Source organism: Prionailurus viverrinus, chromosome D2 (assembly GCF_022837055.1).
Source record: "Prionailurus viverrinus isolate Anna chromosome D2, UM_Priviv_1.0, whole genome shotgun sequence".
In the NCBI taxonomy this organism is placed as follows: Eukaryota; Metazoa; Chordata; class Mammalia; order Carnivora; family Felidae; genus Prionailurus; species Prionailurus viverrinus.
Genome location: NC_062571.1, coordinates 7,369,934 through 7,395,965, shown reverse-complemented (window position 1 = coordinate 7,395,965; position 26,032 = coordinate 7,369,934). Strand labels below are relative to the sequence as shown.

Sequence of the window (26,032 nt, the reverse complement as noted above, 5' to 3'; positions counted from 1 at the left end):
GGGAGAGTATTTAAAAACTGAATCCAGGGGCGCCTGGGTGGCGCAGTCGGTTAAGCGTCCGACTTCAGCCAGGTCACGATCTCGCGGTCCGTGAGTTCGAGCCCCACGTCGGGCTCTGGGCCGATGGCTCAGAGCCTGGAGCCTGTTTCCGATTCTGTGTCTCCCTCTCTCTCTGCCCCTCCCCCGTTCATGCTCTGTCTCTCTCTGTCCCAAAAATAAATAAAAACGTTGATAAAAACTGAATCCAGCAGAATATTAAGAGAATAACATTATGGCCAAGTAGAATTTATTCTGTAGAGTATGTAGAATATATTCATATAATCCGCTACAATATAACAGATCAAAGGGAAAAATATATGAGTTTTAATAGACTTGAAAAGGCATTTGGTAAATTTCAATACCTATTCTAATTTGAAAAGGAAGAAACCTTAGAAAAGGAATAAAAGGAAATTTCCTTAACAAAGGCACCATAGTCCCGTAAGAGACACAATTGGACAGTGAACATAGGAGGCTTAGGAGTTGGGAAAATGCAACTTAAAACAATAAAAATATAATTTTTCCCGTAAGATAAAAGAAATTTAAAAGATTAATCATATGCCATGCCAGCAAACCTGTAAAGAAACCTTATTACTGGAAGCAAAATTTTTAAAAGTATGACAAAACCCTTTTGCAGAGCATTTTGCAAACGTGGGACTAGCATTTCCACAATTTGTGAAAACACAGGCGTGAAAGAGATGTTAATTGAAGTACTTTTTTTAAATCGTAGTACATCCCTTCAGGGAACTCAACGCCCACGTGATTCTCAAGCACACTGCTCTCTCCCGGTTGTCACTGCAGAAAATGCACAGAGTACATCCTCGGCCACAGGGTCACTTTTTGGGCCTCCATCACAGAGAGTCTAGGATCTAAGAGGCACAGAAAACAGAAAGAGCAGGGACTCACCACCCACCCCGCTGGCTGCCCGGTCTCAACAGCTGTTTAAATACTCCAAGGTCAGATCAGAGAGCTTGAGCCAACCAGGTGGCCTCCACATAAACATGACTGTGACCCATGGTCTCGTCAATCCTGCCTCCAGTGGATGGAGAAAAACCGGAAAGTGAAATGAAGATGTGCCTTATTTATTGAAATTCCCGGCTGTGGCTGCAACTCGGTTTAACAAGCATTAACCCAGACACGACATGGGTTCGGTGCTAGGGACACATGGATAAGTAAGACATAATTCGTGACCCCTAATCATTTAAATCTCAGTTGTGTTTTTGATTCCAGATACTTAGATATAATTGGAATTCCCGGGGCCAAAGCTAGTTACTCTAAACCAGTGGTTCTCAAAGTGAGGCCCTGGGACCAACACGGTCAGCTTGTCTGAGAACCTTGTCAGAGATGCAAATTCTCAGTCCCCACTCCAAACCCATCGAATCAGAACTGCTGGGGGGCGAAGTCTGAAATACACTTCAATTTGAGGACCGTTACTTTATATTAAGCACTAAGCAATGCCTAGATTATTTTCCTTGTGAAAATTTTGCTAAAGATCACCTGTGTGTGTATATATGTGTAACGTGTATATATGTTATTTCGTTATAAGATGCTAGCACACCCTTTGTGTGGATGACTTCTGAAAACATACCAGTATCACAGAGCTAGTCTCTGCAGAATGTTCCTAGAGCAGACACCCTCATGTACTGCTAGATCAATGCATAAATATTTATTGAGCTCCTATTATTTATCTGATACGTACATCATGATGCCGCGAACCATTTCACGCATATACCCTTTTTTTTTTTTCTGAATTAATTCCATGGGATAAATTTCCAGGCATGGGATAACCGTGTGGGGAAAAAAGAATAGGAACATCTTTATAGTTGTTGGGGCATGTTGTCATGCTGTTTTGCAAGTGGGTTTGCCCTCAAATGATGCCAGCTGTCCTGTGAGGGGTAAACTTCATCACCAACTTCCCCGCACAGGACAAAATCATTCTATCTTTATGTGTTTAAAATGTTGCCTCAAGGCTGCTCAATTCTACTTTCTTTGTTGTCTAATGAGGTCGTAGATTTTTCCCATGTGTTTCTTTAATACTTGCATTGACTCTTGTATGACTCATCTGCGGATGATTTCTTGGCTATCAGAGATATCACTAAAAAATACCCACTCAAGAATTTCTTACTAGACTCTGGAAACAGTCATGTTTCAGGTTTGCTCTAAGTAAATGAGAGCTTGGAATTATCTATCAAAAAATAAGGAATACCTCATCTGGCCACTGGTAGAGTGTCTACTGAGGTATCTTTTTGAGTTTTTCCAGGGCTGCTTCTAGCGGATAAGGAGTATGTCTGTATGAATTAGAAAGAAAAAAAAAAAAGAAGAAAAGAAAAAAGAAAAAAAGATGTCTCTTGCTGGAGTTTCAAACCCATGGCCCAGGGACGAGGTCTGATAAGCAGAGAGCTCCAGTCTTCATTTGCTCCCGAGCCCACGTGCCCCTACACAGTGAACAATCTGCTTGATCTTATCCTACTGCCCTGGGTTGGTCACTCCTGTTTTCTATAAAGAACTCCTGGTTTTCTGAAAACCAGAACAAAGCAGGAGGAATTCTGCTACTTCCCCACTTTTATGGCCTAAGTTTCTTGCATGATGGTTTCAGATTGGAGGTCAGCACCACCACTTCTGGTTGTCTTCTCAACCAGGATCAGGAAGGAAGGAAGGAAGGAAGGAAGGTTTGGTTTAGAAGGAAGCCCTGTGCCTAATGAAGCAAGTTGGACACTAAGAAGGATCCAGGAGTTGGAAGGCATCTCCTTCCATGGCTCATGGAAGTAAGGGCTGAGTGTGCCCCAGTTTCTTATTAGTGAGGAAGTGGGGAGAGTATGCTGCTAAGGTCTTGGTGGTGTCTAAGGCAATTCCCTGCAGGACTCCCTCTCCGTCAGCTTAGGTTGTTCAAAGAACTTTCTAGGTCTACCTCACCTTGTCCCTGACCATTGAACTCTTAATATCTCTCCTTGCTCTTCCAGATGTTGACACTCATTTGCACCATCAGCTTAACGTGCTCAGCCTTTCTTAGCTTACAAGAAAAATCCTTTGCTCTATGCAGCCCTTCCTCCATCCCTTGACAGCTGAACTTCTGAACGAATCAACACACGAATCTATACTCCCTCACCTCCATTCACCACTTAGCCTGTGGAGACAGGGGCCTCCACTCCAACAAGCCCTTTAGAGCTGTTCTCACAAGCCTACCAGCTTAGCGCTTTCCTTGTCAAGCTCAGTGGACGTTTTCCAGTCCTTTTTGCCATTGGCCTTGAGAATGTGTATGCTCCATACAGACAGAGCCCTGTCTGTTTTTCACGAACATGTCCCAAGTGTATCCTAAAACAACAGTACCTGGTCCACAATAGGCTCTAAACAAATATTTGCTGAATTAAGTACTCTCTCCCGCTTCTCCTGCTTATCTGGACATTCTCTTTGAATGTCCTTTCACCTGAGGATTCTGCTTCAGCTTCTGAAAGACCAAATAACTAAATACCAACTTCATTGTCATTTCTGGCATCCCTGAACTTGTGCCCACCAATAATCGTGTGGTGGCACAGGTTTCCTTCATAGCTGATCACGTCACCGTAATACAGGAAGAGCATGTCATTCAGATTTATTGTTAATATCAAAATATTCAGTTTCAGGGGCGTCTGGGTGGCTCAGTTGGGAAGCGTCTGACTTCGGCTCAGGTCATGATCACACGGTTTGTGGGTTCAAGCCCCGCGTCGGGCTCCGTGCTGACAGCTCAGAGCCTGGAGCCCGCTTCAGATTCTGTGTCTCCCTCTCTCTCTGCCCCTCCCCAACTCGTGCTCTGTCTCTCTCTCCTTCAAAAATAAACATTAAAAAAATTTTTTTAATGTTTATAATGTTTTAAATACAATTTCAATTAATAATACAGGTCAAAATAGTAAAGATAACGTGCCACCATTTCAGGCTTTGTGAGACTAATTGGTAGGCTAGCATTCGTGAAAATAAATAAAATCACTTTTAAGAGCTATACTTCACGTGCAGTTGCTTAATCACATTAGGCCGTAAGTCTTTCAAGAAAAAGTCTTACTTGGGAACCCTTGCATGCCTTGTAAGGACAAATTAAAAGGACAATGACACCTTGACCGCCTCCAAGTTTCACAAGTAAAGCTTTCCAAAATCTGGACACTGCCGCCATCAGTTATCTTGGTGCACACACAAGACAGAATAGAAAGAAAGCAAAGAAAAAAGTATCAGAGAGCAGTAGGGCTCCCCAGAATTCTGGTTCCTCTACTGGCCTCAACTGAAAGCGAACAACAATTCAGTATCGCAAATGTGCACACACTTGGCCAGAGTCCAGGAAGAGACGGCACCAAGGGCTGATGGCTTCTACTCTAGCACTCGAAGTGCTCCAATCTGACTGCTTGGTTTTTAAACAACAAAAGAGCAATAATTATTAGAGTTAAAAATACGAATTCAAATGTATTCTTATATACCAGGATTTCATTCTGTTGTAGTGTACTGGTTTGGGCCAAGTACCGATCTTAACACTAGCAAAAGTATCTATTTGTAAGCTCTCTTTCTCTGATGACACTTTAAATATTGATGTCTGTGAGAAATACAGAGAAGATGAGACACATTAAATAATACTGCAATCATCAAAAAATAGACTGTGGAACAAAACAAACTACCTCAACAAATAAATGTAAAACCTTTAAAAAAAAAAAAAGGATGAACCCACAGGTGGAGACCTAATGGTTATATTAACTAATTGCAATATATACACCTTAGTAGGAACATGACTCAAATAAACAAATAATATAACAAATAAATATATGTATATGTATGTACATTTATGGAGAAATATGCAAAATGGGGAAATTTTAATACTGACCAGATATTGGATTCTATCAAAAAAAAATACCGTTCACTTTTCAGATACCTATTGAAAATGCTTAATAATAAAATGGTACAATATTGAGGATTTCTTCCAAAACAATGTAGGCAAGGGGCCGTGAGTTGAGGGTATAGAGGAAATAAGACTGGCTGGGAGTGATAGGGTCACCAGCTTCCAAGATGACCCCAATGACCGCCACCTCTTAGTATTCATGCTCTTGTGTGATCTTCTCCCACAGTGAACAGAGTTGACCTGTGTAGCCACAAGACACTGTGGAAGTGAAGGCGTCTGACTGCCAAGGATAGGTCACATACATCTTCTGCCTTGCTATCTCTAAAGGTGACTCACTTGGGGAGAAGCCAGCAGGCACATCATAAAGACCCTTGAATAAGACGTCCTGCCAATGGCTGGCACTAACTTGCCAAGCATGTGAGCGAATCACCTTGGAAGCAGATCTTCAAGCCCCAGTCAAGCTTCCTGATGACCACAGTTCCAGATCCACACAGCTGAGGCGTTCCTGGATTTATGACCCACCAAAATGGTATGCAATAATAAATATTTACTGTTCAGTTTCTAAGTTTTGGGGTGATTTGTTCTATGCAATAGAAAGCTAACGAACATGAAATCGCTGAAGCATGATGATGGTTGTGCAGAGTTCATGACACCATTCTCTCAGTTTTATATGTTTGAAATTTCATGATCAAAATATTTGAAGACCAACAGTAAATAGATAGATAGATAGATGCTTCATCGAAGTCCATTATCTATCCTGTTCTCTACGCTCTACTTCTATGCTTAAATGAATCATTTCATACCTTCATACGTTTATCGTCTCCCAAATGTCTAAATCCCAGACCTTCACTAAGTCAGATCCATACCCCTAACACCAAACATCCTGCTCCTCTTCTGGTTCCATCATGGAATGTTACCATCATCTGACCAGTCACCCAAGGCAGGAATCAGGAGCCATGCTGGACCGCTCTCACCCACGAAGCCAACCACTTTCCAGCACTTGTTTTTTCTGTCTTCTAAACAGCCATTTACTCCCTCTCCTCCTGCTTCTCGATCCTCACTTCTATGACCCCAGCTGAAACTTTCATTTACTTACACCAACCTCTTATGTCACTAAGATTATGATTAGGGTAGCTGAGCTATGCTGATAGATTCATATACACAAGGGCGCACATTAAGAAATGTTTATTTCTGGCTCACATATGGTCCAGGGTATGTTTCCAGACAGTAGGGAGGCCTGTGCTGATGGCAGCTCCAGCATCTTCCTGACTTGGTTTCCAAGGTCTCAACCCAGTCGGCCAGGAAGAGGAAAAGCATAAAGCCCAGCACAGGGTAGGTCCCAAAGGCCCCATCTCACCAAAATGAAGCACGATTCACTTCTGCACACATTGCTTAGATTGGAATAAGGACACGCAGCCACACCTAATGGCAAGAGAGACAGAAATGTGGTCGAGTTGCGACTGGAGGCAGAAGCAGCACGTTTTGGAAAAGAGCTAGTTCCCTGTGAAACATCTCTTATGTATTCATCCTTCACTCTGCCACCAGAGTGGTCCAACATGGAACTCAGATGATATTTGTTGAGTGAGCAAGAGAGTGGTATCTAAAAAGGATCTCCTCAAAATTTACCAAGGTCTCCCCATCAATTATAGGGTGAACATTGTCACTGCTCTATCTCTCGTTTCCTTCTTGGCATCATTTCACATCATTCTGTCCTTCTGACACTTATGTTCAACAAGATGGGACCATGTGCTCTCATAGGTCATGTCTCTACACACTTTATCTTCTCACTCTTCCATGCACCCTTCAAGAGTCAGGTCAAGAGTCGCTTCCTCTTGGAAGCCCTCATGAATACCCCACCTCCACTTACACCCAGGCAGAGTTGGAAGCTGGCTCCCCCTTCAGCTTCTTAGCAGCTGGCACTGACCTCTTCCATGACTATCACTTTGTCTTGCTATTCTGTGCTAGCATACGTGTCTCTCCCACAGGAAATGAGGCAGCTAATGGGGAGAGCGGTGGGTGTGTCCTATCTACTCTCTTCCTATCAGTAATGGGGCATCAACCAGATAGACAGCTTTAGCTTTCTCCATTTCAAACTCCACTAGCAGCCAAAAATAAAACTCTACATGGAAAATATCAGAGAGGTCAATAAAAAGCTCCCTCCTCCTGTTGGGTAAATGGCACCATGACCATCCAATGGGGATTTCTGCATCTCCCCTCATGATGTACATTAAAATCACCAAATCCTAGGGGCGCCTGGCTGTGCTCAGTCAGTTAAGCACCGTCTGACTTGGGCTTGGGCCATGATGTCACAGTTCGTGAGTTCGAGCCACAGTTCGGGCTCTGTGCTGACAGCTTGGAGCCTGGATGGAGCCTGCTTCGGATCCTGTGTCTCCCTCTCTCTCTGCCCCTCCCCTGCTCGCTCTCTCTCTCTCTCTCTCTCTCTCAAAAATAAACATTAAAAAAATCTCCAAATCCTATCCATTCAACGTTCTTGATGTCACTAGGTTCCCCTCCTCACTGCGTGCTCCTCCCTGGGGAGTCCTGCCCTTCTCCCCACTGTCTCCTCCTTCTAATCAACCTCCCTGTCTTCAGTCTCCCCCTTACACCACATTTTCACGCTGGTGCAGACCCCCGAGGGAACTCTCAATGACACTGTCCCCATCCTAGCGTCCTAGCCGAGGCCAGCTCTTCGTCCTAAGCGCTAGGAGGTCCCCAACTCTTTCGAGCTTCATCCCCTGCACACCTGCCATCCACTGATGTTCTATCCCCAAAGAGCTGTTTGTGATTCCTCAACTCCAACATAAGCTTTGAGCCCTCTAAGTTTTTTCCCCTCTCTTTCAAAGCACCCTTCCTCCCCTACCCCCCCCCCCCGCCTTTTCCTACCATAGAACTATTCATTATGAAGCAGCTCAAACAATAGCTTCTTCTGATGGCATCTCAGCGCACAGAGGTCCGTGCAACCTGCTCTCGTAGGACTTAGCACAGACAGACTACATCACAGTACAGTCCTGGCTTACCCATCTCTCTCCTAGTGCTGTACTCTGTATTACAAGGAACTTCTTCCTCCCTTTCCTCCAGTTCTGGATGGGTTGGGCCTGTGAAGACACCAGTGAAAGATGAGAAAGCTAGAAACCCAAAGGAGTCAGGATATCTCTCCCCTCCTCTCAGCTTTCTGTGATGCTCCTGGACACCCCACAACAACCCCCCCCCCACTAGTTCCCCCCGGCCCTCTGCAGCCCTGGGGCCGAAGCAGTTGCCTGCTCTTACGATAACCCCTGGGTGGCCTTACCACCCACTTTGGCATCTCGGTTTCCCCCTCATCAGGTAACCAATTCCCTGTAGTAAATGCCCTCCGGTTTAAAACGTAGAGAGATTCTGTTTGGCTAAGGGGATCCTGTCTCAGATACACCATCTCTAAATCAAGATCGTCAAAGACAGGAGGCATGGAGGCAACCAGTGCTTAATAAATGTTCATGTAAAGAATGAGTAGAGCCCTATTAAGCTCTATCTCAAGTTAGGCAACATAGGGAAAAAGGAGGAAGCATATCTCTGGAGATGTGAGTGGCTCCCACGGGTAGGTGATCACATGAAACATTTCCATCAGGCCGAGAAAGAAGTGTTTTATGTAGGGGCCTCTACAGAAACAGGCAGAAAATTCTCCCAAACTGACCCTGACCCCTGGCCTTCTTCGCTAAGATCAACCAGTATTCCATTAAAAAGTTTCAGCCACAAAACGGGGCATTCTTTCCTTGTGATTCACATTACCCAGAAGCCTCTGGTTTCCCGGAATTTGTGTTAAGTAGTAGCTTTCAAAGATGATAATATTTGCCAACAATCCCTGGGGCACCACTTTACGTTTTCCTAAAACAAAAAGGGGATTATTTTGTCCGTCTTTCTCATTTCCACGGGCTTTTGCATATGGTAGCTCTTCCCCCTCTGGCATTAAATAGCAATTTCTCCCATTAAATTACGAGAATGATGCTTCGCCTTTTAAACATCAGTTGTCAATTAAGGTTGACAAACAAGCTTCCTGACCTTCTCGTGAACATCTTACCCAGCATGTGGTTACTAATTTCTCACTCCTTTTGTGAAACACTGGTCACAGACAAGCAGGCAGAAATAAATAGGGGAGCGTTTTCACCAGCTTCCTAACATCACTGTCTCAGTTCTCTGCGCCTGCATGGTCATCCAAACAATGATCTTTGAAGATCTGTAGGCAAAAAAAATGATTAGATCATTGCGGATCTAATCAAATCGAACAACGCTCTGTTGACAACTTGTTGTTTTTCTCCTCCTGCCTTTCTCCATCCTTCTTCATAACGCAGGGGGTGTTTAATCACTCCCCCTGCTGCCCGTGGATTAGTACGTCCAGATTCTGGCTTTCCGGTAAGGTCCAGTTCAAACACCAACATCTCCTCCCTGAGACGCCCAGCATGCTGTCCTCAGGGGAACTCCTCCTCCACTATCTTAGGCTGCATTCGTGGACATGACGTTCGTGAGCTTCATGAGGGCAGACATGAGGTCTCTATGCCCCTGTGGCTCGTACGTAGTAAGTGCTCCACACATAGATACCGAATTAATTCTTCAAGATCCACACCCCTTTCTGTATATATGTTTATCCATATGTGTTCACATACTTCCTTTTTTTAATATTTTAATGTTTATTTTATTTATTTATTTATTTTTGAGAGAGAGAGAGAGAGATTGAGAGACACAGTGCGAGCAGAGTGGGGGCAGAGAGAGAGAATGGAAGCAGGCTCCAGGCTCTGAACTGCCAGTACAGAGCCCAGCTCGGGGCTCAAACTCGTGAGCTGCGAGATCATGACCTGAGCCGAAGTCGGCCGCTTAACCAACCGAGCCACCCAGGCACCCCTCACAAACTTTCTTTGGATAATTCAATACAGCAATCATCCAAAGCAAGCATCGTATCCCCATTTTATAGAGGTGCAAACTGAGGGTCAGAGACCGTTCAGTAATCAGGTTACAGGCTGGTTGAGTTGCAGACCTTGCACTGAAATTCAAATGTGCCTGATTACTCAGGGCTTTTTTTTTTACTACAGCACAGTGTCTCTTATGACTTCAAGAGGCTTGGCGTTTTCTCCACTTTCCAAAATCAACAGCACAGCACTATAATCCTTCTAGGGTTAGCATTAATTTTAATATCCATATTCCTTTGGGATTGTTTCTCTTCCTGCTCTTTACCTCGTGGTATGTGATGCTTGGGAAAGCCTTCTGCCTGTGAAGACAGCCTGTGATCTAGTTTTGTCCTCCCTTGGTTTCCTTTTCCATAGAGAACGTGTTCTTGGACTTCTCTCAATTCTTATGGTTTAATAAAGCTTTCCCCAAACACACTGAAGGTTTTGTTGTCTGTATGCACGTCTCGTCCTTCCTACTGGTCACCCCTCCCTTACGATGGGCTGTGTCTTTACTAATAACATTTCACTTGAGTGTGAATTGACCGGCTTCCCCTTCGCTTTTTTAATTATACAAGCAATACGAGTCCATTGTAGAAATGACAGAAAATTCATATAAATGAAAGGAAAATAGTAATAATTAGAAATCCCACCACTAGGGGCGCCTGGGTGGCTCAGTCGGTTGAGCATCAGACTTCGGCTCAGGTCATGATCTCACAGTTCATGGGTTCGAGCCCTGCCGTGTCGGGCTCTGTGCTGTCAGCTCAGAGCCTGGAGCCTGCTTCCGATTCTGTGTCTCCCTCTCTCTCTGCCCCTCCCCTGCTCACACTCTGTCTCTCTCTCAAAAACAAATAAACATTAAAAAAACAAAAAAAAAACAAAAGAAATCCCACCACTCAGAGAAAACACTCTTACTACTCCAGTCTCCATTTTGCATTATTTTTACCCACATAAATACATTTGTGGGGTACCTGGCGGCTCAGTCCATACACTCTTGATTTCAGCTCAGGTCATTATCTCATGGTTTGTGGGATCGAGCCCCATGTAGAGCTCTGTGCTGTCAGCACACAGCCTGCTTGGGAATCTGTCTCTCTCTCTCTGCCCCTACCCCACTCACATTCTCTCTCAAAATAAGTACATAAATTTAAAAATAAATATATTTGTATATATCTACACATATTTTTAAGATAAAATTATATTATGTGCATAAGTTATTTTTAATTTAAAACTTGTTATTTAGTGTTCCATGGACCTTAAAAAGAAGAACAAAATGTTTTATGTATTTAAAGAAATCTGATTGATTTATATGAAATTTATCTATAATCATAGATATAATCATAGATCTCTTTGGTCAGGTAAAAATTCAAAGGAATGATGCTAGTGTTTCCTTCCTCTGTTGTTTTGATTCTTTTCTTCACACATTATAAATAGATTTCGTATGATGTATTTTGTTGTTCAGTACACATTACAGTAATTTTATTGAAGTTTGTATGTCAACAATAAAACTGCAACCCTCCGCCTTAGTTGTTTTTATAAGAACCTAAAAATTTTTTTATGTTAAAACTGGCCTAGGTGCATTGAGTCCCTACTGTGTACAAGACACAGAGGACACAGAAAGTCACCAACATGCGTCCAGGTTGCTAGTCTTGTCGTTAATTCGTGCACGGGCGTATGTGGATCCATTGGCTCCATTTCCTCTCTCCCTCTCAGGACCGTCCGCCATCTGTCCACACCGCACTCTTTCTTGTCTATCTATCACATGCCCGGCGTGTCCTTCCAGTTCCCTTTCCCTCTGTGTTCTCAGAGCATCCTTTACCTGCCTTTCACTGAACTGACTTTATTCTTGGCAGCGTTGACTCTGTTCCTCATGGCTTCCGATGCCGTCGGAATTTCTGTCCTGGTCTTACTGTCCCCCTGCATTTGAGTCTACATTCCCTTTCGTCCACATTTTGCTGTCTCTCCGTAACATCTTTCTTCTCTTCTTCAGAGACTTCACAATTTCTTTAAGGGCCCCGAGAGAGAGCAAATGCTCCCTAAAATGTCATCGTCTTTCCTGAAATACACTCATCCTTTGTATTTGAATCGATGGCAATCCTGTTTGCAGCAGAATGTTTTGATAGGTCCTGTTTTCGTTTTGTTTTATTGCTGCTTGCTTATTTTTAAAATCATTCCTTGAATTGAAAAATGTATTGAGGATCTCCACAGGGCAGGCACCGGAAGGATAAGGTTGAAAGGGGAAAAAAAAAAATCCTAGAACTAGCTTCTAGTCTCATTCTCTGGTGTGAAAGATAGACTTTAAGCAAGTAAGAAAACAGATATGAATTAGGGCCAGGTATTAAAGAAAAAGAAGGGAGTCCTATGAGAGACCTACCCGGGGAAACTGCCTTAGATTGGGTGACCCTCTAAACCTCTTGGGAAGTGACATTTGAGATGAGATTTCATGGATGAAAATGAGCAATCCATATGAAGAGAGAGTGTAGGTGTGAACCAGGTAAAAAGAACAGCACGTGCAAATGCCCTGAGGCCAGAAACCCTCTTGCTTTTCTCTGCCCTGATCACTCTGCAGGAGTTGCAGTGAAAGAGGCGGGCAAGGGGCGCCTGGGTGGCGCAGTCGGTTAAGCGTCCGACTTCAGCCAGGTCACGATCTCCCGGTCCGTGAGTTCGAGCCCCGCGTCAGGCTCTGGGCTGATGGCTCAGAGCCTGGAGCCTGTTTCCGATTCTGTGTCTCCCTCTCTCTCTGCCCCTCCCCCGTTCATGCTCTGTCTCTCTCTGTCCCAAAAATAAATAAACGTTGAAAAAAAAAATTTTTTTTAAAAGAAAGAGGCGGGCAAAACCAGGCCACACCCAGGCTGGTACAAGCTTGGGTGTTCTTGGAGATGCTACGAGAATTCACTAGGATCTCCAAGGAAAGGAGTGTGTGATCTGACTGACGCTTTAAATCCGTTGTGGCTGCTGCTGGGAAGCAGGGGGTGGAAAGCCAAGTAGTCGAAGCAGAAAGTCTGTTAGGCTGCAAAGTCAGTGATCCGAATAAGAAATTATAGTAGTTTAGAGTATGGCAAAAGGATTCAAGATATATTTTGGAATTGGAATTTTGGATTAAGTGAACTGGGGTTAAATGGGGGTGCAGAGAGGTTTGTTAAACAAAAGGAAGAGGGGGTGCCAGGGTGGTTCACTCGGTTGAGCGTCCAACTCTTGATTTTGGCTCAGGTCATGATCCCAGGGCCATGGGATTAAGCCTCAAGTCGGGCTATGCACTAAGCATGGAGCCTCCTTAAGATTCTCTGACTCTCTCTCTCCCCCTCCCCCTCTGCCCCTCTCCCCCACTCACACACATGCTTTCTCTCTAAAATAAAAACAAACAAACAAGAGGAAGAAATTGCCAGGCTTCAGGCTCAAGCAACCGGGTGGATGGCACCACTGTAATTGAGATGTGAAAGTCCTGCAGAAAAACAGCTTTAGCACTGAGAATCAGGAGTTCAGTTTGAGACATGGTGAGTTTGTGATGCATTTGAAAAATAGACAAGATCAGGTCTTTACAGGGAAATCTTGGATGAAATTAAAAGTTGGGGAGTCCTCAGGACACAGAAGGTATTTATCATCACATGGATGGATTAGAGAATCGTGGGTAGAGAGATAGAGAGAGATGAGTAGGTAGCCACACACCACAGCCTGAGGGACTCCCAAATTCAGACGTGTTGTAGGACAGAAAGAGGGAAGAGAAGAACCCACACACTAGAGTCACAGGAGCAAGGAAAGAAGGTGTTTGAAGAAGACAGAGTGGTTGACCTCTGTGTAAAATGGCAACGTAAAGATCCTTCTGCACACCTTTCCTCTTAGAAATCTGCACTGAACAAGAAAAATGAGAACAGAAACACAGACTCACAGATTCCAACCATAATGAATCCTGGAAATGTCTGTAGGCCACAAAAATATGAAGAACAGAAAAGATAGGGCGGGACGGTTAGCACCTGTCAGAGCAGTGAAATGTGACACTTCAGTGTGTGCCACGAGAGGCACTGACGAGAACGAGGTCAAACCCTGAAAAGATGCCAGAAGCAGAGGCGTCTGGTGTTGTGCAGGCGCACGGGGAGCTTTGGGATTTGGGATGTCTTGCTTGTCCATATGGATGGACACCTGATATGCGGAAAGACATCTCCACTAGAGGACAACCCATGAAGATCAATGGAATGTCTCGGGGAAAATCAATGAAATGGGTAGGTTACAGGTGAATTTGACTCTGTGGAACATTATATTGAAAGGAAGGAGAAATATTAGCAAAAGTACAAGGTACAAGGAAATGGGCAAGTGAAATAAATCAGGCAATTACTAACTACAGGAAAAGCAAAAGTCGTGTAAGAAGCAATCAGTATGCTGCTTGGCAAAGCAGAGGGCAGTGTTTATTTAGTCCAGTGATATGAATACTTCATAGTGATTTAACTAAAACCTGTGGTATAACCAGGAGGACTGGAAAAGCATCAGAATTGGTGTTTGGGGAATGTGTGTGCTAAACAGCATCTACCAAAATAGGAGGTCAATATAAGCTCTAAAATGAAAAAATAAAGAGATTGTGTACTGACATACTTACAAACATGGAGGTAAATACCAGATCCAATATTTGCCCCCAAATAATGTACATGGACTCTCCTTGAGTCTCCTCACTGTTCCTGGGCGCCCTTTAAACCTCCCCTTAAACATCAGCTGGAGGGCCGATGATATATGTTCTCATAACCATTTTAAAAGAAGTCTATAGAAGGCCGGAAAGAACTGAGGCCAAAGTCTGCCCCGGGTCACACTGGGGTGGGGTCATTTGTCTTTGTTGGTTGACTTCCATATTTCATTCCCTGTCATAGGAAGGCCATTTTCCACATCAGTTTACTGTTTGGCTTGGTAGCTACTCTTGGTACATCCACTCATTTGGAACAGTGTCCCATCCTCTTGACGAGAAAGTAGGCATTCATGGCCCTCCTGCTTGGGAAAGTCCTTATCTGTCTCTATGTGAAACCCGACGTCACTGAGACAATGGATCAGAGAAAATCCCCAACCTGCTTTTCATTGCTGTAAGCCGTGTGTCATATTCTTAATTTAGCCTTGTCTCCCACCCTACATCAGCCTCGATCAGTGACTTAAAGGGATGCTGATAGAACCTGAAGAATTTCCTTCCTCCTCTGTGACTTCCATCTGGTCCCACTGCACTGGACTTAATAGGTATACCTTGAATTTCATGCAGTGTGGTTGGCATCATTCCCTGGTTTCCACACAAATTAGCCGGGGGCATTTTGTTTTTGTTCCTTTAATGTCTTTTGGTCATTTCCAATTCTGAGAAAAGCTTCAGAAACCTACACATAAGTTACCATCTTTGCCAAAAGTCTGTGGCAACAGGCACAGCTTCCTGATTCTCCGAAATGTGCTTCATTCATATCTGAATATTCTTGTAAAATGTGTTAAAAATAGACCTTTTCAAATTCACAACCTAAAAAGGACTTATGTTTTAATGTGTACGAGACCACACCACCTCATCCTGTACCGATTCAATTACACATTGTTAGCAAGGATGTTTAAAATTCTAATGCAGGGGCGCCTGGGTGGCGCAGTCGGTTAAGCATCCGACTTCAGCCAGGTCATGATCTCGCGGTCCGGGAGTTCGAGCCCCGCGTCGGGCTCTGGGCTGATGGCTCAGAGCCTGGAGCCTGCTTCCGATTCTGTGTCTCCCTCTCTCTCTGCCCCTCCCCCGTTCATGCTCTGTCTCTCTCTGTCCCAGAAATAAACAAACGTTGAAAAAAAAAATTTTTTAAATAAAAAAAAATAAAAAAAAAAAAAAATAAAATAAAATTCTAAATGCAAATGAAAAGTGGTGTATTATTCAACCGCAAAAAGGAGTGAAGTATAACATGGATGAAACTGGAAAACAGTACGCTACGGGAAAGAAGCCAGACACAAAAGACCACATATTACATGAGTTCATTTCTATAAAATGTCAACTGCACATATCTATAGAGTCAGCAGATGTGTTAGGGGAAATGGGGTGACTCCTAATGGATACAGGTAATGGAAATGCTTTGGAATTAGGAAGTGGTGATGTTCGCACAACTTTAATAAATACATTAAAAACCACTTAAAGTGCATATTTTGAAAGTGTGTGGGGCACCTGGGTGCCTCAGTCGGTTAAGCGACTGCCTCTTGATTTCATCTCAGGTCATGGTCTCACAGTCATGAGTTCGAGCCCCACATCAGGCTCTGCACTGGGCTTGGAGCCTGTTTGGGATTCTGTCTCTCTCTCTTCTGCTCCTCCCTCGCTTGCACACGTGTGCGCGCTCTCTCAAAAAAAAAAAAAAAAAGTGAATAAATAAATAAATAAAAATTAAAAATTGAAAAAATAAAAACAAAAAAGAAAGGGTAAATTTTATGGTATGTGAATTACATCCTAATAATTAAAAAAAAAATTCTCATGCGATCTCAATGGGGCTTGAAACTTTCTGAAGAATTTCAAGCCATGGCATGCACAATTGAATACAAAAAAGAATCCATAGAACTACGGACAAAGTGCCATGCCCTAAAGCTTACCTAATCTGGGGTTTTGTGTACCAATAATGGAATCAAAAATATTATTAAATGGTACCCCCCAAAATTCTGAAATGGGTACCGTGTGCTACTATTTGTATAGAAAAGGGGAAAAGTGGATACATAAACCTTTTATATATGCATAAAATATCTTTAGGCAATACAGAAGAATTGGTAACAGTGTTACCTCCAAGGAAAACTGGCTAAGGAGCGAGTAACAAGGTGGCGAGATTTTTCACCATATCTTTATGCTGTATATACCATATACACTATGTGCTTTTCACCTCTGATTTTCAGCCATGTGAACGGAATAACCACTCAAAATAAATCAAAATTAAATTATTTTTGCCTGCTTACAGTTTAGGTCATATTTCCAGATTCAATTGCCACTATAAGTGTGGATTTCTCTATTTCTCCTTTCAATGCCACTGGCTTTTGTTTCATATATTCAAAGCTCTGTTATTACATTTATACACATTTAAAGCAATTATGGCTTCTTGATGAATTGGCCTCTCTTACATTAAGAAATGCTCCTCTTTCCCTCTTTATCCTTCATAATAGTCCTTGTGTTTAAGTTTACATTGTGTTGTTTGCTTTGTATTTAAAAATCAGTTATCCAATTTGACAATCGTATTCTCTTTTACATTATTTAACACATGATAACAGTTATAGAAACTATTTTGAAATTATTTTCTTTCTTCCATTTTTTAATGTTTATTTATTTTGAGAGAGAGAGAAAGAGAAAGAGAAGGAGACACACAGAGCATGAGCGAGGGAGAGGCAAAGACAGAGAGAGATAAGAGAATCCCAAGCAGGTTCTATGCTGTCAGTGCAGAGCCCGACTCAGGCTCAAACCCACGAAGCGTGAGATCATGACCTGTGCCAAAGTCAAGAGTTGGATGCTTAACCAACCAAGCCACCCAGGCACCCCTTAGGATTATTTTCTATTAACTTTATTAACCATTATTGCTGGGCCTGGTTCTCTTGGTTGATTTTTTTTTAATAGCCTTTAAAAAATTTTTTTTCAATTTTATTTTTCTGAGAGAGACAGACAGAGCATGAGTGGGAGAGGGGCAGAGATAGAGGGAGACAGAACCCAAAGCAGGCTGTAGGCTCTGAGCTGTCAGCACAGAGCCCTTGCCGAGCTCGAGCCCACGAACCGTGACATCATAACCTGAGCCGAAGTCAGACGCTTAACCTACTGAGCCACCCAGGTGCCCCATAGTCTTTTTTTTTTTTAAGTAGTTCTAGATTCACAGCAAAATTTAATGGAATGTGCTCCTACACCCCCTGCCTCAACAAATGCATAGTCTCCTCCACTCCTCCTAGGCCAGGGTGGAAATTTTGTTACACCCAATGAACCTACATTGATATGTCATTGTCATCCAAAGTCCACAGTTTAAATTAGAGATCACTCAGTGTGTTCACATTCTATGGGTTTTGACAAATGTGTAATGACATACAACTGTCGTTATAGCATCATACAAAATAGTTTCACTGCCCTAAAATTTTCTTTGCTTCACCCATCCATTCCTCCTTCGCCCTTAACTCCTGGCAACCACTGATCCTGTAACTGCCTCCATATTGTTCCTTTCCCAGAATGTCATATAATTGGAATATATAGCCTTTTCAGATTGGCTTCTTTCACTTAGTAATATATGTTTAAGGTTCTTCCAGGTCTTTTCAGGGTTGTATATTTCATTTCTTTTTAGCGTTGAATAATATTCTATCGTCTGATGGACCACAGTTTATTTACCCATTCACCTACTGAAGGACATCTTGGTTGCCTCCAAGTTTGGGCAATAAAAATAAATAAAACTGCTATACACATTTGCGTGCAGGTTTCTGTGTGGATATAAGTTGTCAACTCCTTTGGGTAAATCCCAAGGAGCCCGATCGCTAGATCATACGGTAAGACTATATTTAGCTTTGTAAAACACCACCCAACTGTCTTCCAAAGTGGCGGCACCATTTTGCATTCCCGCCAGCAGTGCATGAGAGCTCCCACTGGTCTCCATCCTCACCAGCATTTCGTGCTCTCAGTGTTTTGGATTTTCCCCTCTGTAATAAGTGTGTGGGGGTATCTCACTGTGGTTTTAATTTGCAGTTCCTTGGAGACACAGAATGTGGAACAGCTTGTCCCCTGCCATCTGAGTATCTTGTTTGGTGAGGTGCCTACTTGGATCTCTTGCCACTTGTTTATTTATTTTTGTTCTTGTTCTCTAATTTTTTGTATGTTTCTGTATATTTTGAATAATAGTTCTTGATCCAATGTGACTTTTGCAAATATTTTCTCTCAGTGTGTGGCTCAATTTCCCATTCTCTTGACAGTGTTTTTCGCAGAGCAGAGGCTTTAGTTTGAATGACGTCCAGCTTATCAAACGTTTTTTTTTTTCGTGGATTGCGCTTTAGGTGTTGTATCTAAAAAGTTATCACCGCACCCAAGATCATCTAGATTTCTTCTTATGTTATTGTCCAAGAGTTTTACACTTTTACATTTTACATGTAGGTCTCTGAACTACTTTCAGTTAATTTTTGTGATGGGTGTGAGGTATGTATTTAGATTCAGTTTTTGCACGTGGATGTCCAGTGTTTCAGCACCAGTTGTTGGAAAGACTATCTTGTGGTGCCTGGGTGGCTCAGTCGGTTAAGCATCCAACTCTTGGTTTTGGCTTAGGTCATGATCTCACGGTTCTTGAGTTTGAGCCCCACATCAGACTCTGTGCTGACAGTGTGGAGACTGCTTGGGATTCTGTCTGTCTGTCTGTCTGTCTCTCTCTCTCTCTGCCCCTCCCCCGTTTGCTGTCTATCTCTCTCTCAAATAAATAAAAATAAACCTAGGGAAAAAAAGGATTTTTTCCATCATATTGCCTTTCTATCCTTGTCAAAGATCAGTTGATTATATTCACAGGGGTCTATTTCTGGGTTCTCTAATCCTGTTTTACTGATATATTTGTTTATTCTTCCGCCAAGAGTATACTGTCTTCATTGCTGCAAATTTATAGTGAGTCTTGAAGTGGGATAGTGTCAGTCCTCTGATTTTGTTCTTTTCCTTCAATTTTGTGTTGGTTATTCTGGGTGTTTTGCTTCTCCACATATATTTTAGAATCATTTTGTCCATATCCACAAATTGAGATATTGATTAGGATTGCATTGACTAGGTAGACATGTTAACAAGATTGAGTCTCCTTATCTTTAAAAATGGAAAATTTCCCCAATAATGTAGTTCTTCTTTGATTTCCTTAGTCAAGTTTATAATGTTCCTTATACTGATCTTGTTACTATGTTTTTAAGATTTATATGTAAGTATTTCACTTTGGGGGTGGGTGTTGTTAATGTAAATTGTATTGTGTATTTACTTTAATTCCACCGGCTCATTGCTGGCATACAGGAAAGCGATTGGCTTTTTATATTAAACTTGTATCCTGCAAACTTGCTATAATCAGGTATTAGTTCCAGGAGGTTTTTGTTGATTCTTTTGGATTTTCTACATAGACAATCACGTCATCTGCAAACAAAGACAGTTCTATTTCTTCCTTCCCAAACTCTATACCATTTATTTGTTTGTTTGTTTGTTTTTACCTTATTGCATTAGCTAGGACTTCCAGTATGATGTTGAAAACGAGGAGTGAGAGGGCTCATTCTTACCTTATCCCTGATGTTAGCAGGAAAGCTCCTAGTTTCTCACCAGTAGGGATGATGTCAGCTTTGGTTTTTTGTAGATGTTCTTTATCAAGTTGAAAATGTTCCCCTCTACTCCTAGTTTGCTGAGGCTTTTTATCATGAGTGGGTTATTGGTTGATTTTTCTCCCGGTTCTGGGCCATATCTCCCTGAGTTTTGTACACTGAATGTAATCAGACACCTGGACGTACACAGCAGAAGGGCTACTTGGCAAATAGCCAGTTGTCTAGGGTGACTGGAAAGTAGGATGTGGGAAGATGAAAATGGAAAGATAAGAGCAGCCAGAGCATGGACGTTTTTGTAGGCTACGCTAAGGATTGAAGAGTTTACCTGGAAGAAATACCCAAGCTTGTTTGTGTGCTAATGGCAACAATCCATCAAGTACAGTGGAAAAATTGCCGAACAAAGAGATGAGATGATTGAAAAAAAAAGTTTGTGACCACTAGAAGAGATAGCATTCGGGCCCATATGAAGAACTTGGTCTTTGAAATGAACTAAGTTTTCCCTTTCGTTGTAACCGAGAAAAGAATCCGAGAGCATGGGTACTGATTCTAGGAGGTTATTCGATTCTGTGGTAGCAATATGAGCACTAGCATGAAATTACTTAAATGCCGTCCATAAAATAGAAGTTTAGGTCATCAGTCAAGGTTATAGAGGTCTGAAGAGTGAGAAGATATGAAGTAGTCACCTTGGAGAGTGAGAAAGTAAATTTGCCAGGAAAAAATAGGACTGCCGACTGGTGGGAATGTTTCGGTGGTGGCAGTCAATGCAGAGTGAGACCAGAAAGCACAGTTGTGTTCTACCCTTTGATGTTCAGCTGCCGACACATAGACAGATAGATTGGAATTTGCCAGGCACATGACTGAGAAAGAAAGTGTCAAAGAAATCAAGAATGTGCTCCAAAAGAATGATTATAATGAAGAACCATGAAATGGGTATGAATATATGTAAGGATATAAGGGGAGAAATTAATAATAAAAAAAGTGGGAGGGTCAATAGTGGTGGTACAAGACAAAATGAGTACAAATATCGGAGTCATACAGGGTAGGAGGCTCAAAACCAGAGATTCGGGTGACTGACAATTAGAACTAACAGGATGATAATGGGAGCTGCTGGTCGAGGCAGAGGGGAGAAAACAACGGATAGAAGTGATTGGGTCCGGGAACTGTTGCACAGAAAACCTACCAGAAATCACGGCAGGATTAAGGGATGGGGGAAACAGTAAGCAAGATACTGTAGTCCTCAGGGAAGAAGAGTAGATGACCAGGAAATTGCACCATGAAGGGGTTCGGATTGGAAAATCTGACGGTATACACTTCAGAGGAGATGGACACGTGTGTGTGTGTGTGTGTGTGTGTGTGTGTGTGTGTGTTGTGTGTGTGTGTGTGTGTGTATGTGTGTGTGTGTGCGCATGTGTGCACACGTTGTTTTTTGGTTTTCCGGACAAGAGAGGTAACAATGAGGAGCAAGATCCCTATCCCATCATCCCACCCCTACAGAATCTTACAAAAGGAAAGGAAAGGTAAAATCAGCTTCCACCTTACATACACACACAATAGAATATTACTCAGCAATGGAAAAGAATGAAATCTTGCCGTTTGCAACAACGTGGATGGAACTGGAGTGTATTATACTAAGTGAAATAAGTCAGAGAAAGACAAATATTATATGATTTCACTCATACGTGGGATTTAAGAAACAAAACAGATGAGGGGCGCCCGAGCGGCTCAGTCAGATAGGCATCCGACTCTTGATTTCAGCTCAGGTCATGATCTTGCACTTTGTGGGTTTGAGCCCCATGTCAGGCTTCTCTGCTCCAAGCGGGGGAGCCTGCTTGAGATTCTCTCTCTCGGCCCCTCCCCCCATCTCAAGATAAATAAACATTAGAAAAAAGAAATGCAACAGATGAACATAGGGGAAGGGAAGGAATAAACAAGATAAAAACAGAGAGGGAGGCAAACCATAAGAGACTCTTAAATACAGAGAACAAACTGACGGGTTCTGGAGGGGAGGTGGGGGGGGATGGGCTAAATGGGTGATGGTCATTGAGGACGGCACTTGTTGGGATGAGCACTGGGTGTTGTATGTAAATAATGAATCACTGGGTTCTACTCCCGAAACCAATACTACACTGTATGTTAACTAACTTAAATTTAAAGAAGTGAGGTTTTTTTAATAAAAAAAATCACCTCCCATTAGAGAAGACTACAGGGGAAGCTGTGCCTTTGGGGTACAGCCAGCTATAAGCTGTGGAGTACTAATACCAGTGAATATCATGAAATAGAAGAAATCATCAAGGAAGGCTGTTGGTATAGAAGAAAGGAAGAGGGAGAGGTTTTGAATCCTGGAGAACAGTGACATCAAAATCTTACCCCTAAGTTTTAAATATTATGTATGAAAATAACACGTGCATAATTTTAAATCTCAAACAATACTCGAAAGTTTATCATAAAAAAACCAGATTCCTACCTTTGCCCCTCTCCATGACTACAGTCTCCAGAGACAATGTCTCAATTGGACCCTCACCTTTTCTTGTTAATCTGTCTCTACATATTGAACTCCACATCATAGTTCTACCTCTTTATTCATCGATATCAGGTGTTAGGTATTAGCTGGTGACTTCCTAACGATGGCGGAGAAAGACTTAGCTCTTGCACAACTCACCTCTCTACCCCACCACACCACCCAACCAACATCTCAGCGATTTTTGGTGAAATCATTAATCGGTGTTTACACTTTAATAATGTATAGTAATGCTTCTGAGGAAACTGATAGTCAATTTGTAAGCATAGATCCTATCTTACTCAACATTTCATTTTTCCGGGAGCTGATAATTACCCCATGTTTTCATTTGCTTGACACTCTAACGTGCCTCTGACACTCTGACATATTTTTTTTACAAAATTCTCCAGCATCTCTGTCACCTACCTACTGATAACTTTTTGCCTGCCCTCAAACACACTGGTTCCATTTTTTCCCTCCTGGAGACCTGAGTCCTCCCTGAGGACTCCACATTTCTGATTCAATCTGGACTGGTTTTTCTCTAGGCCTGCTATGTAGCTTTTATTTTTAGGACTTCCCTTTGCTGCCCTCCCTCCCCTTTCCTAGATCCTGTGTCTTCCTGTTTCTTGGTTTACTTCTGCATTTTCATAGAACATATTCTCCCACACCTTGCCAGGAAAGTTGCATAGGAGATAAAGATTCTGAATCCCTAAATATCTGAAAATATGTATATTCCACTACTATACTTGATTGATAACTTGATGAGGTCTAAAATATTTCTAAATAGACATATTATTCTACATGTGATTCTTGAATGCATTTGTAACTAAATTAATATGGCAAATGTTATAAATAGGAAAATGAGTGAATGAGATGTGAGGAAGTTGAGACAAGGGTAAATTTTTTTTTAACTTGATTTTAAAAAGACAGAGGAGAGGGGGATGGACAAAAAGGATGAAGGGAAGTGGGAGATACAGGCTTTCAGTTATGGAATGAATAAGTCATGAGAATAAAAGGCACAGCACAGGGACTCTAGCTAATGGTACTGTAATAGCGTTGTGTGGTGACAGATGGTAACCACACTTGTGGTGAACATAGCGTGATGTATAGAGATATCGAATCACCGGGTGCCTGGGTGACCCCATTGGTTAAGCCTCAGACTCTTGATTTTGGCTCAGGTCATGATCTCATGGTTTGTGGGATCGAGCCCCACCTCAGGGATGCCTGCTTGGGATTCTCTCCCTCTCTCTCTGCTCCTCCCCTGCTCACGTGCTCCCCCCCTCTCTCTTTCTGTCTCTCAAAATAAATAAATAAATAAATAAATAAATAAATAAATAAATAAAACAAGCTTTTTAAAAAAGAGATGTCAAATCACTATGTTATACACCTGAAGCTAATGTAACATTGTGTATCAACTATACTTCAATAAAAAATTAAAAGTTAATAAAAAAAAAAATAGAGAGAGGAGAGTGATACCTAAACAGAATGCAAGGTAGGGAAGGTTTTTTTCTTCCTTTGCAAAAAAAAAAAAAAAAAAAAAAAAAAAGATTTAAGAATATTTAAAAGAATATTTAATAAACTCTTTAAGAAATGACCAAAGGAGATCGAAATGTCAAAAATAAGATGAAAAAGAGGTAATTCAATAAAAAATGGTCTAGGTCCTGGGGAAGAGAGGACTAAGAACATGGTAGAGAAGTCTGCCTTCAGCAAGAGGAAGAGTAGGTTTCGTTTTGCATCTCAGGGAGGCGGACCGAAGGAGGGAGAGGGCTGGGTGATGATGGAAGGGCAGAAGTTGGGAGCCTTTGGTTCTCCAGTAAAAGATCAGGCCAAGGTAGGTCTGGGGGAGAGAAGGGGGGGAGGTGAGAGGGACAGAATGGGCAGATGGAGAAGGTTTGGGGAAGGGGAGAGAGCTGGGTGGAGGGGAGGGAAGGAGCAGTGATTGCGGGCAGTCCTGGGTTACAAAAATTATCACTACTCATCACCCAGGCCTCCGCTGCAGAATCCTAAGGGTCAGATGGCAGGCACATGAGATCAACACTTGACAGGCAGGGGCGGGTCTGCATGGGAGGTGCAGGACTGGAGAGAGAGCGCCTCTGCTCTCTTTGCACCTAAGGGGTCCACTTCCCCACAAGTGGACCTCCCACCAGGAGATGGGGAGATGGGGTGGTTAAGGGCCTCCCGGCAGGTCTGCTTCAGTGACGAGCCCTGTGGAGCCGTTTCAGAATCATGCTGCACAGGTGGTTAGGGGACACAAGGAAGTGAGAACACGCTTACCAACTTCACAGGCAAGGTGTTTTACGAAGGTTTTGTCGTTGTGTGTAGTTTTCTCTTGCAAGACGCGACTCACACAAGAGCACTGCAGAGTAAGTTTCGTAGCTCGCCGCATGTCCAGAGAAATCTAGTGCATGCTCTGAAAAGTTGCACCTGCGGACTCTGCATTTTACAGACCAAGACCTTGGGGCACCGAATGGATAGGTAAGGAAAGCCACAGAGCTAGAAAATGCTGGCAATGAGCTGATGCAAAGCCTGAGTCTTAAACCATCATCCATTTTACCTGAAATACCCACACACATTTTGTACGCTCTCGTTCACTGAATTAGTACACACTGAACATTCTCTGCTTGAATCCGGGAATGGAGGAAAGTCCCCCGTGTCCTATGTCAGGCATTCCTTTGGGCCGTTTCCCTCACCTACTAACACTGACAAATCCTGGGAGCAGAGCTGAAAGGACCTTAGCACTCACCCAAGTGCAGATGGAGAACCCAGTATAGCCCAGCTGCATAGCACACGCAGTCTTCTGTGAGGCTGTCTTCTCAAAACTGTGACCCGGGTTCTGCTTGCCAACCTCAAAAAGTAAAATTAAAAGTAAATTTATGTTCTTCTTCAAGTTACTGTTCTTTTGTTGGAAACTCTGTTAGCTAGAACAGCACTGACTAAAAGAAATATAACGTGAGCCATCTATGTAATTTTATGCTCTCTAGTAGCCAGGTATTTTTTAAAAATACCGATGAAATTAATTTAATAATACTTAACATAGCCCAATGCATCCAGAACTTATCTTTTGTAACATGAAATTAATATGAAAATTACTGATGGGGTATTTTACATTCTATTTTTCATATGAAGTCTTCAAAATCTGGTGTGTAACTTACACTGAGAGCAAATCGCAATTTAGACTAGTCCTAGTTTGAGTGCTCAATAGCCATGTTGAGGCTAGTGGCTTCAGTAATGGACCTCACGGAGATAGTAAGTTATCCACCGTGAGGCAAACTGGCATCTCCAAAATCCCATTGGTCAATTCTGGTTACGCTCCATGGCATAAGAGAGCACAACTCCATCCCTTTCAGAGGCCTTAACTTCTTTAATATGACAGATATCAAGCGTAGGTCTAGAATCGAAGTCACTTGCCCAAGGGCAGCCACTGAGTTGGTGGAAAACCAGGATGAACACATTTTCAAGTGTCCCGACTCCTAATGCTATGATCTTCCC

General features: G+C 42.6%; 1 long non-coding RNA gene across 1 annotated transcript; it reads right to left on the bottom strand.

Moving 5' to 3' along the window:
• Window positions 1–6,224: 6,224 nt before the first annotated feature.
• LOC125147502 (uncharacterized) lies at window positions 6,225–25,379 on the bottom strand. Its single transcript, XR_007145220.1, has 3 exons — window positions 25,287–25,379; window positions 7,906–7,983; window positions 6,225–6,310 (listed from the first exon to the last, which is right to left on the bottom strand). It is a non-coding gene; the product is annotated as an uncharacterized LOC125147502 (long non-coding RNA).
• Between the last annotated feature and the right edge of the window lie 653 nt (window positions 25,380–26,032).